General features: G+C 41.9%; 1 protein-coding gene across 1 annotated transcript in view; it reads left to right on the top strand.

The window, feature by feature from the left end:
* Positions 1-18,008, top strand: part of PRKAG2 (protein kinase AMP-activated non-catalytic subunit gamma 2) — a 208,607-nt gene that overhangs the window by 424 nt on the left and 190,175 nt on the right. The window lies entirely within an intron of this gene.

Genomic DNA, 18,008 nt, shown 5'->3' with positions numbered 1-18,008 from the left:
CTTATCCTTCGCAGGTAGCCGCAGATTGTTTTACAGCTGAATGCCTCCTATGTGTCATAAAAATGTGGATCTCACAGGTCTGAAGTATGACTCACTATACAGTATTTTCATCTCTGAGTTCAGAATACCTGTTGTCTTGTTGCACTGGGTTGTTGTGTAGAAGACACCGACGAAGCCCTGTGGGTCTGTTTTGTCATGTAGTACTATGGTGCTGTTTATGGATCTTGTAACGAGTACCTGCAGTCTGATAATACAATGGTATTAATACAAACACACTCACAGAAGGAGCGATTTGGCAGTCAAACAGGGTACCAGGGCCTTTTTCGAATGTAGACTTTTTCGTTTGCAGAATATAGACTGCTGTAAATTGCAAGACTATAAGGTAGTGTTCACACCTCTCCTGTTTTTTTTTTGTTCAACTGTACTTCATCATTGGAGCAGAACAAATAAAAAAACAGCGGTGGTGGATCCATTGCATGCCATACACCAACATCACCCAGTGGGGTCTATCAGGTGTCCAGCATGGCGTCCAGCATTTTATCAGGCAATATAGCACAGCACGCTATGTCATTTTGTCTGGTATTTTTTACAGAACCTACCACCACGACTTCTAAAGCAAATCACAGGGATTTTGACATTTTGCAAACTACCCGTTTTTGGGTTCTTCTGCTTCCTACAGGAGGGGATTTCCATTACGATACTTATAATATAATACGATAGTATATTATTATAGCGCTAAAGGCTTGGCTCTGTTCACATTGGTGTGATTTGCCTTCTTTTAAGGGTATTTTTGATAGAAGAACATAGACTACCGAGCTATTCTTGAAGTTAAAGGGGTTATCCAGCAAAAATCTTTTTCTTTAAAGAGGATGTACCATCAGGTACATCCTCTTTAATATGACTCACAAACAGAATGGCGCCGTCATGGGGAAGCCGGTGCCGCGGTCCATTTTTTGAACTGCCGTTTTTCAAACTGTCGTTTTTTGAATGGTGTTTCAGCCCCGGCCCAATACCCGTGGATAGAACAGCGCCGTACACGGGAACCGGGCTGTGGTTCAAAAAACGGACTGCTGCCCTGGCTCCCCCGTGATGGCGCCGTTCTGTCCGTGGGTCATATTAAAGAGGATGTACCTGATGGTACATCTTTTTTAAAATCAACAGGTTTCACTAAATTACATAGATTTGTAATTTACTTCTATTTAAAAGTCTTAAGTCTTCCCATATTTATCAGCTGCTGTATGTCCTGCAGGAAATGTTTTATTTACAGTCTGACACAGTGCTCTCTGCTGCCACCTCTGTCCGAGACAGGAACTGTCCAGAGCAGGTTTTCTATGGGGACAGTTCCTGTCTCGGACAGAGGGGGCAGCAGAGAGCACTGTGTCAGAGTGAAAAGAAAACAACATTTTCTGCAGGACATACAGCAGCTGATAAGTTTAGGTAGACTTGAGATTTTTTAAATTGAAGTAAATTACAAATCTTTATAACTATCTGACACCAGTTGATTTGAAAGAAAATTATTTTCGCTGGACAACCCCTTTAATACCTGGCGGACTTAGTTTTCCATCAAAGTTGGAACCCTCTCGAAAACTCATCTGGTAGACGACATTCATCAAACCTAAAGATGTTGTTGTTTGCACTGCTTGCATTTTTTAGCGTTTCTCATTGGCTGTAGACAAGGAGTAGGGTGGCGCTATTGCTCTGGTTTATGTGGGTGTCTGGGTTGTTTGCTGTCTCTGGTTCATACTGAGCTCATCATTTCCACAATGTATAAGGCAATAGCATGAGAGTATGATCAGTGCAGAAGTATTACAATTACTAACTTATCTTCCGTATCCCGCCACTGTCATACAGACTTACTAGCAGACACAAACCATCCGAAACAGCGGCCTATTGTCTGCTGATGGATCTGCAGGGCAACATGAGGAATTTTACATTTCCCACAGACATTTATGTTATTATTGGAATGTTTCCACCATCATTTGGGTGACAGCGGGGATACCCACTTTGTTTATAAACACGCTCTTCTGGCTCATTGATAGAAATGGGTTGATGATGATGATGATGAAGTCATTTTTGAGGATGATAACACATCTTGTGACAGAGCGAAGATTGCTTAAGCTTCTCTTCAGAAAGGGGATATCATCCCAATGATACGGCCAGGACCCAGTTAGGAATTCGCTCTTATGATACAAAAGATTGGTCCATGACAGGAATCCAACCTTCAAAGCTTATCTGTGACTGTTCTTTGTGAACGTTGGACCTTACCATAGACACAGAGGCATAGCTAACAGAGGCAGGGTAGGCAGTTGCTATGGGGCCCGTGGAGGAGGGGGGCCCAGGGGAGAAGGTAAGAGCGTGTGTCCTTCTGCTTAACCCCTTATGTACTGCAGTGTGTAAGTGACCCAATGTTTACTTACATGCTGCTGTACAAAAAAAGGGTTAACAAGCAGAAGACAAGGAGATCTCTGCTTCACTGCACTGATAACCTCTGACCTTTGTTCTCCAGGTGCGCAACCAAGTAGGAAAGGAAAATGTGCAGAGCAGTAAAGCATATATCTCCTTGTCTCCTGAATATTAGTCAGTTACACACTGCAGTACATAAGGGGTTCAGCAAAAGGTAGTCTGCTTCTGCACCTATGTATTTAACCATAAGGGCTCCTAATGGGCCCTTATAGGTACAAACTGTGGACTGTCAAGCAAGAAGCCATTGGCTCTCTGCTCTGCCAGTCACTCTAGTGGCTGCAGCCAGGATTCTGTCTATGGCCACAAGAGATTTTAATTTTTGGTCACATCACATAGCATACACTGTATGTATGTATATATATATATATATATGCATTGCTTTGTGTTGTGCGTAAGGGAGGGGGGGGGGCTTAAAATTCTTTGCTATGGGGCCCCATTAATCCTAGCTATGTCCCTGCATAGACACCCCATTAATCTGAGAGTCACTCAACTTCCAAGATTTAGCTGGGATGTGGCAGATTCTTATTCCCCCTGCAGCAGATATGGTGATAGATTCAGATGGACGGCCCAAGTCTGGAGTTTACCAGGGCTCTGGCCTAGATAGTGGGGTCCTGAGTAGTGTTGAGGGAACTTCGTGAACTGTTCAGGTTCAGCAACATTCTCTGAACCCGAATGCTAGACATTTGACTCCGGGTCTCTGGAGAAGTTTGATGCAGCCCTAGGGAGTCCTGGAAAACATGGAGACAGCGATAGGCCATGTGCTGTGCTGTGCCCCTAGCAACCAATCAGATTCCACCTTTCATTTTCCAAAGAGTCTGCGAGGAATGAAAGGTGGAATCTGATTGGTTGCTAGGGGCAACTGAGCCAGTTTCACTTTACACCATGTTTGATAAATCTCCCCCAATATTTTTCAAGCTTTCTTATAGTAGAGTTCTCTTTGTTGCCTATAGCAACCAGTCAAACTAGTCAAAACATTTATTTCATGTATCTCTCTAGTAAAATTAAAGCGAAGCTGTGATTGTTTAGCGCTCTGGAATTAAGTGCGCTTTATAAATAAATAATAATAATAATAATTGGTTGGTTTGGGCAATGTCATGTGTTGCCCATAGCAACCAATCACAGCTCAGTTTTCCAATATTCAGGAACTCTGGTAAACTGAAAGCTGAGCTGTGATTGGTTGCTGTGGACAACACATGACATGACTACTTTAAGACCAACCAATCACAGAGCAGCTTTCATGTTTTAACAGCAGAAAATGAAATAAAAGCTTTTATGTGATTTGTTGCTGTGGGTAGTAGTGGTCATATCCCTTATAAAAGCTTCTAAAGTATATTAGAAAGTTCTACAATAGAGATGAGCGAATCTCGAGCACCCCCGGGTTCATCCGAACCCCAACTTTCTGCATTTTATGATGCAGTGACTGAAGAAGTTGGATGTAGCCATAGGGAGTCCTGGAAAACATGGATATAGCAATAGCTTATCGACTATATCCATGTTTTCCTGGCAGCCCTAGGGCTGCATCCGGCTTCCTCAGCCACTGGCAATCAAATGTTGCACAATTGGGTTTGGACGCACCTAAGCATGCTCAAGGTTGGTTCATCTCTATTCTACACAGTAATAAAACATTATTTACTTAAAGGGAACCTGTCACCCCCCGTACCGGGGTGACAGGCTCCCGACCCCCCGTTAGAGACCCCTATACTTACCTCATCCCGCCGGGTCCCGCTTCTGGAGGTGGTCGGGTCCCGGAGATCTCAGCCGCTGCAGCCCGGCGCGCGCGCTGAGAGATGAGTCCAACACCCATAGAGAATGACAGGAGAGTCCAGCGCTCCGTCATTCTCTATGAGCGTTGGACTCATCTGTCAGCGCGCGCGCCGGGCTGCAGCGGCTGAGATCTCCGGGACCCGACCACCTCCAGAAGCGGGACCCGGCGGGATGAGGTGAGTATAGGGGTCTCTAACGGGGGGTCGGGAGCCTGTCACCCCGGCACGGGGGGTGACAGGTTCCCTTTAAAGGGGTATCTAGAAGTAGAAAAGCACAGTTACTTTCTTGCACAAACAGTGCCACCCCTGTGCCCAGGCAGTGTGTGTTATTGCAATTCAGCTCTATTTAAGGCCCTATTCCACGGAATGGCCGTTATCGGCCGTTACGGGCAATAATCATCCCGTGGAATAGAAGGCAACAATCAGCCGACATCATTCATGTCGGCTGATCGTTGTAGGCGTTTGTCTTTCAAACATGTTGAAAAACAAGCGACTGTGATAGCAGCAATCTGCTGCCGTCGCTCTGTGGAATAGGAGCGGTGGCAGCAGACGGCCACTATCCTCTATGGGCTGCCTGGACGATCTAACGATCAGCCGGGCACCCCCCCCCCCCCCCCCCCCCCCCCCCGCTCCCCCGCCCCCCCCCCCCCCCCCCCCGCCTGTACTCACCCCTCTCACTGCCGACGCATATAATAGCGGTGGCAGCAAGTGGGGAACGAGGAGCAAACAAGCGCTGACAGTGCTTGTTTGCTCCTCTGCGTCGGCCCGTGGAATAGGGGCTTTACTTCAATGGAAGTAAGCTGCAATACCACACCAAAACAGATGACAGATTTTTCCCACGCTCGTAATTTCAGCCCCACATGTACGGCGGCTTACGAAATGCGGCCGTACTCATACACAGTGTGAACATAGCCTTAAAATGAAGAGCAGATAATATGGATCTTTCTCTCTGAACGTAACTGTGTTAGAGGGCAGAATACTTTCTTTATTGTGATGGAAAATTTGGCTGTGAATAAGACAGTACTATTGTAACTGTGATGAGTCAGTTATATTATGTAACATTACCAGCACTTATAACAACGAATAGAACAAAATAACATCGATAGAAGCAGCCGCTGCTTATCCCCGATAGATATTTAGTATTTCACGTCCAGCGCAACTTGGTATAGAAAACTCATATATGAGGAACTGCTATACATCAGGCAAAGTAAAACTCTGACAAACATCCAACTTCCCTTTCTCCTGCAACTACAGAAATATCACTTTTCTCAATTGCTTCAGTATTTGTAATGGAGTCTATTGATCATATTGGTGACATCTATCTACTTTATGGGGGGGATTTATGAAGACTGGTGTACAAGTATGTCGGTCTTATATTAAGCCCCACCCCCTTTTTCGCTGGCTGGGCGCCCAAATCTGCGCCCGGCATACCAAATCTACACCAGTAAAAATGTCATCTATAATTTTTATTATATACCGTATTAACATATATTTTTTTTATTTTAACAGTTATAAATCCGTGTTGTCTATTGTTATATCTAAAGCGATACAGCCCTGTAAAGGATCTTTTGAGATAAACATGACAGACGTCATGATCAGTCCGGGTCTCTGTGCTGCCACCCCTACCAATAGCTGGGAGAAGTATGTGACTCTGCACTTCTCTTTCCAGGTGGCAAGCTGGAGAGAGAAGAGTATAATGGTGCGTTTACACCGAGAGATTTATCTGACAGATCTTTGAAGCCAAAGCCAGGAACAGACTATAAACAGAGATTAGGTCATACAGGAAAGACTGAGATTTTTCCTCTTTTCAAATCCATTCCTGGCTTTGGCTTCCAAAATCTGTCAGATAAATCTCTCTGTGTAAACGCAACATTACTGTGTGCTTCTCCCAGGTTTATAAAGAGATTGGTGGAGCAGTCAGCTTTAATGAATCTGTAATGCGGTGACAGGCTACTGAGCTGGCGGCACCACTAGGCAGATATCATTGAAAGTATTCAGAACATTTTTCGCCATACCTTTTTTATTTTCATGGGGAAAAAATGCCGTTATTTAGGCTGTGAATAGTGTCATAGAGGTGGAGCCTACTATTTCGTGGGCCCCGGCACTGCCACTCTTTATGCCTGCCTCTTGCATAATCAGAGATGTACACTGTGCATACATCACAGTGAGGCATAGCGGCGCTAGGGCCCAGATAACTATAGGCTCCGCCTCTTTGACACTATTCGCATCGAAAATATATATTTATATTTTTAATAAATATAAAAACACAAACGCAGGCAAAAAAAAAGTATGTTCTGAATTATTTCACTGATATCTTTCAAGCTGTGCCAGCGACTTGGTAACGGGTCGGGTGGGGGGTCACAGATTCACTTTAAGACACTGACTGATTAAAACTAAATTTTTTTTTTTTTTTTTTAAATGATAGTAAGACTCTGTTTGGTCCATTAAAAGCTTTGGGTATGCTGTAGAAAAGCTGGAATACGTCATACCGTCCCATATCTGAAGCATGATCTGAATAGCACTTAACTCCCACAATATGGACATCTCTCGGGTTCATTGAACCAATCTATATAAACATAGTAGCTCCTTTGTTTTCTGCATTAAGGGCACCGAAGGGTTAATGTCATGGAAACCAGAATTGTTCTTGAGTCATTATGCAAATTATTCTTAACAAGTAAGATTTTCATTTTAAAGGGACGGTAAAGTCTATTCCATCTATACTTGCTATGCAGTTTATTACTACGGTATCTGTTAATAGAAAGCTGACCGGGGGTTGTGTCCTTCAGTGAGGCTGGGGGCTGTAGATCCCATCAAGAGTGTAGTAAATGATACTAAAGTTAGCCTACACACCTCTTCATGTGTCCTCCCTGAAATAAGATGAAGCCAGCAGTTGTCACAGTATATCAGTTAAAGTGCTGTTGCAAGCATAGGCATAACACTAGTCTTTTCAGACACCTCTTTCTACATTAGTTGGACACGAGCCAAGTCCTGTATCTCTTGATTTGCGTTACGCAATAAATGGTGAGTGTTGAAATTTCTAGTTTTGTAAGAAGCTGTCTCCTATGCATTCTAGTGGCCGGACTGGTCTGGAGCATGTCTCTAAGATCTGCACTGAAGGAAGCTTATAGATTCCTGGGAATTGCTTATCGCTTTATCTATGTATATATAGGAACCATAGTCTGAAGAGTTTCACAATCTGACAAGTTCTAGTTGCTGATAATGTTGCTTGGTGAATATTTGCTAGACAAACCAACGCAGCTCATAGGCGAACAGATATGATGTACAGTAAGTATATCTAATAGTTCTGCCTTCTTACACTTCACAAGGTTACTCCTAGCACAACCATGCCTGTTCAGCTACAGGCACCTCCAGGCCCCATGCCCAAAAGCAAAACTTGCACCTTCCCTATGTGACTGGCAGCCCTTAAAGGGGTTATCCAGCTAAAAAAAAATTCAAATCAACTAGTGTCAGAAAGTTATATTTGCATTTTACTCCTATTAAAAAATTTCAATTCTTTCCATACTTATCAGCTGCTGTATGTCATGCAGGAAATGTTTTATTTTCAGTCTGACACAGTGCTCTCTGCTGACATCTCTGGCCAAGACGGGAACTGTCTGGAGTAGGAGGGGTTTTCTATAGGGATTTGCTTCTGCTCTGGACAGTTCCAGTCTCGGACAGAGATGTCAGCAGAGAGCACTGTGTCAGACTGAAAATAAAAAATTTCCTGCATGACATACAGCAGCTGATAGGTATGGGAAGACTTGAGATTTTTTTATAGAAGTAAATTACAAATCTATATAACTTTCTGACACCAGTTGATTTGAAAGAAAAAGATTTTCAATGGACAACCCCTTCAAGGTCCCAATGATCACTGCCAAACACTGCAATATAATATAGAGACCCCACCAGCCGCTGCGGTCCAACATCCTCCAACAACAGCACACACAGTGCAGCTATACATCATAAATATTTTCTAGAATTTTATGGAGAAATTATATTAGTTCACTGAAAATATGAAAATTTTTAAAACTTTTGATAAGTTATAGTTTTTTCTGTATGACCTTAGAGAGTCCTCTAGTAGTCATCCAGCATGCCGGGAATATACTCTACTAGGTTCACAACTATTAAATGCCATACATTTGAGTATATATATAAGTATATACATGTTAAAATGGAAAAAACACACACATTTTTGTAGTCTACATTTACGTGTTTCATGTATATATGAGAAGATATTGCTCTACATTTGTATATGTATGCACACATTTTTTTTATATGTATCAAACAATAATATCGTACATACAGTCTATCTAGTAATCAAAAGTGTAAAGTAGCTGGGGGGGTTGCAGAGGGTGTTTGAAATCTTTTTTGCAAAAAAAAAAATATATATATATATATATATATATACTTGTAGGACTCGTCAAGTTAAATATTTTTGCATACACTAATTTAGCAAACTTGTCTCCTCATGGTATACCACTCTTTCGCTCTCATTGTTGACAGCTCATCTAGGTTCTAGGTTACTTACCACCACTCTGCTCTAAAAGCAGTGGTCTGGCTAATATATAAGATTTCTTTTTTTTTTTTTTTTTTTTTTTCCATGTAATTTTTCTTGATTAGATGTACACCATTCTTAATGTACCGAATTAATGCTTGTACAGTTAGAACATAAAAAAACCTTTAATAAAATATCTTTAAAAAAAAAAATATATAAGATTTCTATGGGGATTTGCTGCTGCTCTGGACAGTTCCTGTCTCAGACAGAGGTGACAGCAGAGAGCACTGTGTCAGACTGAAAAGAAAACATTTCCTGCAGGACATACAGCAGCTGATAAGTACTGGAAGACTGGAGATTTTCAAATAGAAGTAAATTACAAATCTATATAACTTTCTGAAACCAGTGATTTAAAAAAGCTTACATAAAAGCTTACATATAAGCTTACAGATAAGAATATTAGTGGTATCCTCTATGTGGCTCTATATCAAATGTAATGTGTAGCTCGGCACACGATAGATACGTATTAAGACATTGTTCACACAACGTAAGAGACCGGCCGGAAGGGTCACGGAACGGCCGGTCTCTGAAAAGATCATCCTGGCCGGTCCTGCAATCTCTGGTGCCGCAGTGTTCTGATGCGGGCGCATCCATGCTTGCCCGCTTCAGAACTCCCCACAGCACACTATGGAGCATATGGCCGGAGCCGCTCGCTCCACAGTGTGCACTGACAGAGTTTTCTGCGGCCGCTATTCTCTGAATAGTGGCCGCAAGAAACTGACATGCCAGTTGTTTGCGGCGCTGCTAGGGATACCGGCTGGAGCGTATACTATGTGTATACGTTGCGGCCGGGATCCCATAGACAGCAAGGTAACGTATATTTTCGTAATAATCACAGCCGTTGTACAACAGTCGTGGTTTTACGGAAATATACATTGTGTGAACATAGCCTAATAAAGTATCAGAACTGTACGTAGTACATAAGTGAGCTTAAAACTGACATTTTTCACTTTTTCCTCAGTATGTCAGTCATTTCACTCGCTATATTAGCTTTCTGTTATGTTACTAATGGTGAAAATCTTTTTTCGTTATTTTGATGTAAAGCACATTTATGCTGACTTTGCATTCCTCGTGTATAAGTGGCTCTTAGTATGTTATTGAAACCTCTAAGAAATTCCAACTTCCTCCACTTCTGAGCAGATGTACAATAGACTTACTCTGCATTTTATCAAAGCAAAAATGTTAACAGAATGTTGCATAATCAACTACTGGTATGATATGCATATCCTTAACCGATTACTTAAAGGGAAAGAAGCAAACCTGGAGGCATTCTGATGCTCAGTACAAATATAGGAGGAGATTTATCAAACATGGTGTAAAGTGAAACTGGCTCAGTTGCCCCTGGCAACCAATCAGATTCAACCTTTCATTTTCCAAAGAGTCTGTGAGGAATGAAAGGTGGAATCTGATTGGTTGCTAGGGGCAACTGAGCCAGTTTCACTTTACACCATGTTTGATAAATCTCCCCCATATTCTTTTCCTGCAGATCAATCGTGTTTTTTTATTAATAATTTATGAAAATCCAAATAATGTAAATGAGGTAAATTGGTGCACTGGGGGTGGTCCCTGGCCCTTTAGTGCACCAGCCTGCCAACTTCCTCTGAGTCCCCTACATATCCATATGCATGAATACAAAATAGAGTCATGTGGTTTTCCCCCGGCCCAAGGTCCTGTGCTTGCAATCTACTTTAATGGGAATCTGTCAGCACTTGGACTGTACCCCTCCTACTCCACCCTGACATCATCTTCTTCCACGCATTGGCCATTGCTGGCAAGGGCCGCGCACACCGACTTCACAGTTTGCGCCCACGCCGCTGAGTTCTCAGTCCTGCTCTCCTAATAACCGTAATTGCGTATGTGCCAGAGGAGTGGCAATGGCGGGCTGAGGGCCTGAAGCCAATGCCCTCACTTGGGATGCCTACAGTGCAACTGTGGTTATCAGGTGGACGCGACTGAGAGCACAGCAGGGAAGACGCCAACTGGCAAGTTGGCATGCGTGGCCCTCGCCATCAATGGCGCATGTGCAGAAGAAGGTGAAGCCAGGGTGGAGTGGGAGGCCGGAGACACGGTAAATATTTAGCAGAATTAGGGAGGAGGAAATAGTGGTGAGGCGTGGTGCGGCATGAACGCTAAGCTAATACTTCTCCGTGACACTTGGTTACAGTGTGTTTGGCAACACTGTATCAAAACTACAGCACATCAAAAACACAGGCAATATGCACACAAGGGAACCGAGACCTACACTGTCAGCACCTGGGGTCCGGTCCAGGTGCTGACAGATTCCCTTTAAGAAGCCACAGCCTGTGGATCTGCTATGATTTGGAGGAAGACTTCCTGGGTCAGAGTACAGGGCTGTAGACCACGCTATGCAGACCATGCCCCTCCCCCACTTCCTGTCCCACCCAGTACAGGGAGATCTTAAAGCAAAGCAATGCTTTTAAACCAAGTTACAATTTTGAAAAACTGTGAATTCTTCTTGTAAAGCGCTCTTAATCTAAATGACTGAGTTACCACTGTATATTGAAGTATATCAATATACATTACTGCATACTGTATGGTCCTTTTTAGGCTGGGTTCACACTATGTATATTTGAGGCTGTATAGCAACCAAAACCAGGAGTGGATTGAAAACACAGAAAGGCTCTGTTCACATAATGTTGTAATTGAGTGGATGGCCGTCATTTAATGGCAAATATTTGCTGTTATTTTAAATCAACGGCTGTTGTATTGAAATAATGGAAGTTATTTACTGTTATATGGCGGCCATCCACTCAATTTCAACACTGTGTGAACAGATCCTTTCTGTGTTTTCAATCCACTCCTGGTTTTGGTTGCTATGAGGACCTGACTTGCGGACCAAATACTGCCTGAAATGTACGTAGTGTGAACATAGCCTTAAACTACACACATGGGTATAATAAAATGATGTACAATTACCAAAGTACATTATGTAATGCTAAAACATATCTTAGCAAATTTTTGGTAATCTTGACGGTCTCAAGTCTCTTGAAAACATTCTTGGGGCTTGGAGCCAAGTCTTCTTTCTCAGGGATACGCCCAGCATTGATTTGCCAACCCTGTGCAGCCACCTGTGTAGTATAATTGTCATTTCTTTGGCCTATTGTGGATTATGTAGAAATCATAGAGTTAGGGTAAGTGCACACTACGAAATCCTGATGGAAAAACCCGTCGAAGACTCTGGCGGCCTGTGCCATTCCATCAGCTGAGACAGGTTGTTATGAAATTCCCCCCTGCCCCTGCCAGATATTCAAAATGCTTGGACTTCTCCTTTAAAACTTATATTTCAAAGATTATACTTGTGCTTCAGAAATGGAATAACAATTAACATTTACCTCATGTCTGTGATAAGCTTCAAAGTTTTATCATCAACATCAGATTATTTTTATCTGATTTATGAATTGAATTGGTAGCCGGCTGTAAAATATGTGCCCCCCCCCCCCCCCCCTAAATATCCATTATGAATGTTTCCCCTTAAAATTCATTACAGGCCACACGTTGTAATAATTCCCAGCACTTTCGATACTTTATAGCGCTATTTGTCATTCCAGCTTGCGAAAGTGTTAAATGGTTGTTCTCTTGGCCCTAGCAACAAATAACTGGTTTAATTGCAGTGAACAAGTGGAATGCGCAACAATGGAATTTTCCAGTGGTTCTGTCACTAAATGCAGATTCCTTATTGGAATTCACTTTAATGTCGTACACAATGCACCTTGTCCCTCAGACAGCCTGATACTCCAGGCCGCCTTCTTATGGTGCTGGAATTATTCGTAGAAATAATACGGGAAATATCCAGCCATATAACAGTTACTTGTGCTATATGAAGATGTGATATGATTTACTTGCTTACATTTATACAAAGAGTCATTATTATGAAGAGTCAGCTGGAGGATGTCAGTATATGTAGTGTGTTTTACTCTGAATATCTTTTTGTGGTTGTTTGGCAACCGCTTTTATCGGTCGTCATTTTGGCAGCAAAACAGGTCTGTTTTATGCAAATTGCGGCCATAATTTGCATACAATAGACGTGTTTTGGCACCAAAATGACGGCAAAAAAATGTCCATAAAAATATGTTGTGGAAACATGGCCTTATGCTTAGGGATGAGCGAATTTACAGTATGAGCTACGTTAGGATCGGCTGGCAGCAAATCCTTTGTCTGTATGGTTCTCTACCAATGAATGTTAAAATCACTTTTGAAGAAATCTTTGAATTTGTTCCATGGGTCTGGAACTGCATTATATCTTTCATTACAAATGGAAGGCATGGCTGTGATATGAACAAAGCCTAATGTATCAAACCCAAGCCACCTCTGCATCATAAGGCTGTGTTCACAGTGTAAGGCTATGTTCACACCACGTAAGTTATGTATTAATCACGGCCGTTGTTGCTGATTTGCAACATTATCCGTGATTTATACTTAACTTACATTGTGCTGCAGCTATAGGTAGTCCCAGCCGGAGTGTATACACATACACATTCTTTAGAACGAGCGTTAAAATAATAAACATGCCTATTATTTCCGAATGCTGTTAACACAATGTAAAGTACAGCCAGCAGCCATACTTTACATTTTAGTCAATGGTTAATTGAATTACAAAGGCACACACAACGGTGCCTGCAAATCAATTTTAAAAAGATAATATTCCTGCAGCCAATATAGCGGTATCGGCTGCAGTAACGTGCCCACCACCGCCTGGTGTCCGGCAGTATAACACCGTCCGTTGCTGTGCAATGGACGATTTTATACTATTTGTCAACATAGCCCACATAGCACACATTTGGTGTACAGGCAATTTTAAAAAAATAGATAATATGTAAATATGTAAAAAATACAACCAAGCTAACTGTATAAGGGCCCCATTCCACCGGACGATTATTGTTCGCATAATCGTTAACGATTAACAATCTCAAACGACCGCTATTGCGAAAGACCTGAAAGCGTTCACTCATTTCCATGGAACGATAATCGTTACTTATGATCATATTTGCGTTTGTTTTTTCTTCGCTATTTCTTCGCTATTGCGTTCGTATCTACTGCGAACGACCGAACGATGTCTTATTCAATGCGAACGATTTGCAAACGTTTTGCGAACGAGCAACGATAAAAATAGCTCCAGGTCTTATAAAGCGATCAACGATTTCTCGTTCGGTCGTTAATCGTTAACTGCATTTCAACCGAACGATTATCGTTTAGATTCAAACGATTTAACGATAATCTGAACGATAATCGTCCGGTGGAATAGGGCCCTTACTGTATGTAATTGTCTACAATGCATATAGCATACAAAAAATAATCAAAAAAGATATTCTCATCTCAATGTATTATCCCCTATTCTAAAACGCTGAGATGGGAATACTCCTTTAACTTCCTAAAAACTATGAATTTGTTCGGTTTTTAAGAGAGTTCAAATATAAACCATTTAAAACTTCCTCGTCTATAATAAAAGAGAATCACAGCCTGAAACCTGGCTCCAGCTCCTGGCAGCCTCTGCCTTCTCCACGCCTTCCTGGATCACATTATAATTCTTTTGTTTGGATTATTCATATTGTATAGGACACGTCTCACCAATATAGATGCAGATTCATCCATCTGTCCAACAGAAGTTGTTGTTATAAAGCACGGAGGGGTTACTATAATCAGTGTCTGCAGGAAGAGTTTTGTTGTAGCAATGACCTTTCATTTTCCTAGAAAGGTTGCGTATTAAAATGCAAAATATTGAGCTATGAATACCTAAAGCTGACGAGAGAAATATTTCACAACCTTTGCCGGACTGCAGCTGATTTGATATAATCTTTAATGACACAAGAGACTTATAATTATGGACGTCTGCAAAATTTGAAAGTAGAGGTAGAAATACGCTTACAAAGTTTGTACCATCCCCCTAAGTGCAGGTCAGGGCCTTTCTACATGACATAAGGCAAGAGGTACGAAGTAGTTTCTCTGTGATGATTGTCATACTGGAAAATAAATCTATACTGCTGGTGGCTCCCTTTGCAGTTGCTGACCAATGACTAGAGATGAGTGAACTTATAGTAAGTTTTGGCCAGACCCGAAACTGATCGGCTGTTGAATCCCGCTATCTGGAAAACACGGTTGCACCCATAAGGCTGCCTGGAAAACATGGCCATAGGTCTCCTAGGCCCTAGGGATGCAGCCACCATTACCAGGCAGCGAGCATCAACGGCCGAGTGATCAGGTGGCCACAATTTCAATGCTGAGGAGAGAACACCACACCGGTCCTACTCCTGAATGTGGGATGGCATAACATACAGTAGCTGAACCCCTCTAGTCTTCATTCCAGGTACCACCAACAGCTTGACGTTATGTGGATTTGGTCGTGGAATCAGCGGGATGGTCATTTCTCAGAAGTATCCCAGGCCAATTTTTTAACATGGTAACGTCAGGCTGCATGTTGCTCATGGTACTGTAAGCCGCCTTCATGGCCTTAATGTGCTACTATGACTTGTAGAGACTCGTCCCACATGAAACCCGTCTGGGACGTTGACGTTATTATTCGACAATTGCAAAAGGAGCTGTCAGTAGTGGATTTCGATGGTTTCTATGGCCAAGTGCATTCGGCGTGGCAGAACATTTCTCAGAGAACCATTAATAACCTCATTGATAGCATGCCAAGGCGTGTAAGTGTGTTTATTTCCTTGTTTGGTGTTCATACTCAATCCTGAATATATTGATATGTTTATATTCCCCATGAAATAACAATTCTGGAACATCTTCTCTTATAGCTCTGTGATGTGCCGATCCTCTGTTATTCTTACTAGAAAGGCATGACTTAATAACCAACTGGGTGTTACCAATGGGGGGCGTGTACCTACACAGTCAAGCACTGTCAGCTCTGATTGGATAGTGCCACACAGTGTAAGGACACTCCTCCAATTGGTAACACCCAGTTGGTTATCGAGTCATACAAGGAAGAATAACAAAGGAACGGCGCAACACAGAGCTACACAAATAGGTGATCCAGAATTGTCGTTTCATGGACATTTCATTTATTTTCTAAAACAAGGAGGTCAGGAGTGGTGACAGGTCCTCTTTAAAATGGTGTAAAACAATAAAAGAAAAATTACTCACTGTACCAATCCATAGCGGCTATGACGTCTCCTTGCTTCCATGTCACTCTCAAAATAGACAATTATGCTGTGGCTAACCATTGGTGGCAGCATGATAAGAATTGGCTGCAGAAGTCACATGACCATGTCTAAGGGAAACATGAGACCTGTACAGGACCTGGGAGGTATCATAGAATCAGAAGGGGGAGTATTGCTTCTCACATTTATTCTACACCATTATAAGCATTTTTTTTTAAAGTTTCTAGCAGCCAAATAATCCTTATAAAGGTTTTTTCTATCTGTTGTATATACCTTAAGGCTATGTTCACACAACGTCAAAAATATTGAAAAGGCGGCCAATTTTCATATTTAAAAATAACGAAATTGCCGAAATTTAACTGACTGTAATGGCAATGCATTGAAGTCAATGGGAAGACAGGCGTCCAATGCACACAGTGTATTGAATAATGGACGTTTTTGCCGCGGGCGTCAAAAAAATGAACATGATCATTATATTCGGACGTCTTTTTCAAACACCGGACGTTTTTTATTAGTTGTTTACACACAGTTTTTCTTTTGTCATCGTTCTTTCTCCATTTTTACTATTAAATTCAATGGACTTTTCAATTAAGACACATCCAAAGGCCAATTAGTAATCCCAAACTAAAATAATATACAAACTCCAGTCATTGCAAGGGGAGGCCAGACAACTAAATGACGTCAGTTATTTTAGACTCAAAATGTTGTGTGAACATAGCCTAAGGTTCCTATAAATGCAGGTCTTACCTCTAGGAACTGCACCAATCCACTATCACTGGATGCTTCACACAGGAAAGATCAGAACCTGCTAAGTTTTGCTCATAGAAGCAAATTGAGATTGAAAGGGTACACTGGGCAACGTTAAAAAAAACAAGAAGGCAGGGGTTGGTGAAAACATAGTAATGAAGTAATACTTACCCATCCCAGTGTCCCAAAGAGCAGTGCTACCACTTATGGTCACCCACTGGTTTCTTGTATCTGGGTACTGTGACATCATGGCCTCTCTCAGAAATGCCCGCTTAGCCAATCAATGGCGGAGGTGAGACACCTCTGCAGTCACTGGTTGGCTGAGTATGTAGTTCCTGTGGTGTAATGGTGACACAGAAACCAGGGAGATACAGGAGATTGGAGGGTGACTGTGAATGGTGGCACTGCAGCAGCGGGGAAACCAGGATGGGTAAGTATTGCTTTATTATCACATTACAACATCCTGCCCTTCCTGTTTTATATATTTACCCCGAGTACCTCTTTGCATAAAAAGCATGGCACATCAGGTTCTGATGTTTCAGTAACAAACAAATTGTAAAAAAAAAACTAATTAACCCCCTGGCGCCCACAGCAGGGGCAGCAGGGGGTTAACATACATACTCACAGCAGGTTGTCAATCCCACTGCGAGCATGTGCTCTATAGGGATGAATGGGACTGGATCCGCAGCGGATCTCGCTGTGAATCCGCAGCGTGAAATCCGCTGCGTATTCCGGTAGGTGTGAAGGCACCCTTAAAGGTCACAGAGCACGCTCAGTAATGTTTCACATTTATCTCAAGGGGTCTATGTCCATGAGTCTTACTGTGACGCATGCCACTAAATGCTGTTATATTGCACTGTATTATACAACTTATCTATATGTTTTTTAGTTTATTGATTTTTTAGGACTATCTGCATTAGATATAGTGTGTTTACAAGATTATTTGGATTCTGTAGAACTTATACCATATATGAATTCCTCGGAGGGAGGTTAATTATCATGTTTTTCCTACCTTGTTGGATTATAACCTTTGTGTTTTTTTAATTGTTTTCATAACTTTTTTGTGGTGTTTGTGTATATAAATGAAATAAAGATATAGAAAAAATAAAGCTTTACATTTTCTAATATTTAGTGGCGTGTTCACCTATTCATATAGCGTCTACTTTATTTTGTTGGTGTTATTGATTGTTGCTTCTAGACACTAGGTTGCACCCTGATTGGTGGATTACTTGCGAGTTCCCCTTTTGCTTGCAATATAAATGCTGTTAAAATCAACTCAGGCAAGATAACAAGGTACAAAAAGTGAAATAAAAAAAAATGACAGTCAGAAAATAGAAACAGATTGGAATAGAA

Source organism: Dendropsophus ebraccatus, chromosome 2 (genome assembly GCF_027789765.1).
Source record: "Dendropsophus ebraccatus isolate aDenEbr1 chromosome 2, aDenEbr1.pat, whole genome shotgun sequence".
Classification (NCBI taxonomy): domain Eukaryota; kingdom Metazoa; phylum Chordata; class Amphibia; order Anura; family Hylidae; genus Dendropsophus; species Dendropsophus ebraccatus.
This window is presented reverse-complemented; position numbering and strand designations above follow the sequence as displayed.